Source organism: Anneissia japonica, unplaced genomic scaffold (assembly GCF_011630105.1).
Source record: "Anneissia japonica isolate Jap-2015-1 unplaced genomic scaffold, ASM1163010v1 scaffold288302_len64448_cov117, whole genome shotgun sequence".
NCBI lineage: Eukaryota > Metazoa > Echinodermata > Crinoidea > Comatulida > Comatulidae > Anneissia > Anneissia japonica.
In genome coordinates, this window is record NW_022698456.1 from 17479 (window position 1) to 21434 (window position 3956).

A 3956-nucleotide genomic window follows, 5' to 3' on the forward strand; every position below is an offset into this window, starting at 1 on the left:
CATTTAGGCAATCCTGCCTCATTGATTTACCTTTGTTTGTGCAATGTCCTTGTTTGTAATTTTTGTAATTTTAACTGAGGCGAAATAAATGATATGAAAATAAATGATATATGATATCAAAAGTTGGAATTAGTCTGGTTGTAACCATTTTATAAGATAAGGCATCTTCTCAAGACTTATGGTGATTTCACACTGTGTTGTACGGCAATGGTACAAGCCATTACCTCTGTAAGCGCTTGATGACGAGATGCCATCTGCTCATAGTCAGTGGCAGTCTAAGTGGATTGTCATTAAAACATTCTGTTGTGCAGACATTGCCTATGGGGCTACGTTGACCAATGACAGTTGGTGCAGTGGCTGCCCGGCTTTGGACTATGAAAGGCTGTTCTAAAATATTACTTACTAGGTGACTTAGACGATAGATGTTATTAAAATCCACCCCCCCCCCCCACCAACTTTGCCTCANNNNCCCCCCCCCCACCAACTTTGCCTCAGTAACCGATCTCCACAAGCCTTGGATGAATGGTAGCATCACATTATAGCACACCTTTTAGTTGAATGCATGCTCCTATAAAATCAATGACAAGATTTCAAATAAAATCAACGTATAATATACAATACAATAATAATTACTTATCATTTCAAATATCACTACATTTTGCCAATAAAGAATGATAATTGGAATTTCAAAATGATAAAAAGTAGTCTTGAGAAACTGAAGGGTTTGTACAGATGAGCCCCCCCCCCCCCACCAACTAAGCTTAACTGCAAATAAATGCACAATGAATTAAATCAAAAATTAAAAACGAGGGAAAAAAAAAACCAGTAAAGTATCAAATTTCACTCATCAATACTGTATATAATATAAGTACTGTACATGCATACCGTAAGTTTCTCAGATCTGATAGACAGTAGTTCATATATACACATCACATGACCAGTAATTACTAATACAGTAGAAAGAAGGGCATATAATATATTGTATACCAACAACTACATAGATTCCAGATATTTGATTGGTTTAAAGCCGGCAATAGTTGTAGCCATGCCCTCCTAGCCAGTCAATACGATTTGTGTTTTTCCCTCTCGCACTTCAATTGTATGTCGCAGTGAAGAAAATGCAAATGCAATTCTACACCTCTTCACGTCAGAGGAACGGGGAACTGCATCAAAAATCAAAGAAATCAATGCAAAGTGTTTGTTTAGGGCTGCAACAACTTCTAAATGATGGAAAGTTGATATTAAAAAAGACAGTGAATTTAGCGAGCCTTGCAGAATGTAAAAGTTGTTTTCTACCAAAGGTACGAAAGGGCAAAGTTAAGCACAAAAAATTACAGTTACAGAAGAAAATATGGCACTTATACAAACATCTCGGAATTTAAATTTAGCGAGTCTTGCAGAGTGTAAAAGTTGTTTTCTACCAAAGTTACGAAAGGGCAAAGTTAAGCACAAAAAATTACAGTTTACAGAAGAAAATCATGGCACTTTATACAAACATCTCGGAATTTAAATACCCCAGAAGATTTGAATCCAAATGATATTTGCTGCCCAGTATCATTTTTCATCAAAAACACCAATCAGCTAAATTATGAGTGCAATGGTTTTGGCAAAGGCCAAACATAGGCACTTCAGGGCCAAATGAACCCTGGTACTATCCCAGCGGGCACAAAACGTTAATTCAACGTTGAAGCAACGTTGAAATGTAGTTGAAACGTTGAAATCATGTTCACAACATATACTCAACATTGAATCAACGTTGGAAATATGTTGTGTATTTAACCTTAACCCAAGTCTCGGTTGATAATTTAACATTAATTCAACGTTGAATTAATGTTAAAATTTGGTTGATAATTTAACAATTACAGTACAAACATGTATTCAACATCATTTAAACGTCAAGTTAATATATAGTTTGCATTCCAATGTAGAATCAACGTTGAAAATGTGTTAAGTTTTTCAACCAGAAACCTATTGCTTATTCAACATTTTTTCTACGTTAAATAAACGTTGAAAATATGTAAAGATTTTAATGTTACATTAACTACTTAAGTTCAACATCAAGTTAAAATATAGTTTGCATTTCAATGTAGAATCAACGTTGAAAATGTGTTACGTTTTTCAACCAAACTCCTATTGTGTATTAAACGTTTTTTCAACATTAAATACACGTTACAATTATGTTGAGATTTTAAAGTTACAGTATCAACATAAGTTCAATGTTTTTCAATGTGAAGTTAAAATATAGTTTTTTATATAACTTTATTTCAACATTGAATTCACTTTGAAATCTGGTTGAGATTTTAACATAACAATTACAATGTTTATTTAACATTTTCCCAACGTTAACTCTAAACATAATTTTTATTTCAATGTAGAATCAACATTGAAAATGTGTTGTGTATTTTTAAAAATGTATCCATTACATACTTAACGTTATTTCAATAATAAATAAATGTTGAAAAATGGTTTAGATATTGAAATTACATTAACAACATTAGTTCAACATCTTTTTAATGGTTAAAATATAGTTTGTATTTTAACATGTAATCAATGTTTAAACTATGTTATGTTTTTCTGCCAAAAACCATAGTTTATTCAAAGTTTTTTGTATGTTAAAAATATGTTGAGATTTTAAGTTCAACATTTTTACAGCATCAAGTTAAATTATAGTTTGCATTTTAATGTGGAATCAATGTTGAAAAAGTGATATGTTTTTCAACCACAATCCTATTGTTTATTGAACATTTTTTTAACGTTAAATAAACATTGCAAATATGTTGAGATTTTAAAGTTACAGTATCAACATAAGTTAAATGTTTTTCAGTGTCAAGTTAAAATATTGTTTTTACTCAACTTTAATTCAACACTGAATTCACTTTGAAATCTGGTTGAAATTTTAACATAACAATGCAATGTTAAGTCTAAATATAATTGTTATTTCAATGTAGAATCAACGTCCATTAATTTAACTGAAAGTTATTTCAACAATAACATTTAAAACTGGTTTGGATATTAAAATTACAGTAACAACATTAGTTCAACATCTTTTCAATGTAATGTTAAAATATAGTTTGTATTTTAATGTATAATCAACGTTAAAAATGTGTTATGTTTTTCAACCAAAGACCTATTGTTTATTTAACTTTTTCTCAACGTTAAACCCACCCATTATTTACTCACCGTTGTTTCAAAAATAAATAAATGTTGAAAATTCTGGTTGAGATATTAAAATTTCAGTAACAACATTACTTCAACGTCTTTTCAATGTCAAGTTTATTTTAACGTATAAGCAACATTTAAAATAAGTTGTGTTTTCAACCCGGAGTTTAAGATTTTACCAAATTTTATTTCAACAATGAATTAACTTTGAAATCGGGTTGCGATTTTAACATAACAATTGAAATAGGCCTATATTTATTCAATATTTTTCCAACGTTAACTTTAAATATAGTTTTTATTTCAATGTAGAATCAACATTGAAAATGTGTTATGTGTTTCTACAAAGTAGGCCTACCCATTATTTACTCAACATTATTTCAACAATAAAAACGTTGAAAACGGGTTGAGATATTAAAACCACAGTAATAACATAAATTTCAACATCTTTTCAATGTCAAATTAAAATGTAGTTTGTATATTTTAACGTATAATCAACATTTAGAATGTTATTTTTTTCAACCAAGTTTAAATTTCTTTAACTCAACCTCAACTTTATATGAAATTTCATAGAAATAATTGTACAAGATCTATTAAAGTTTACCTCCATGGTGGTGTATAAAAAACTCATAGGCCTATTATGAGAGCATATATAATCTTTAATCATTATGGTATTACATTGGTTCTCTGTCCTTGAAAGTGTGGCAAGTAATGGGCTAATCGGATTAGGTCATTAGGTACAGACCAATCAGAAACAAATGCTCATTTTTTGAAGTATCATCAGTTGCTGTAAAGCTGTT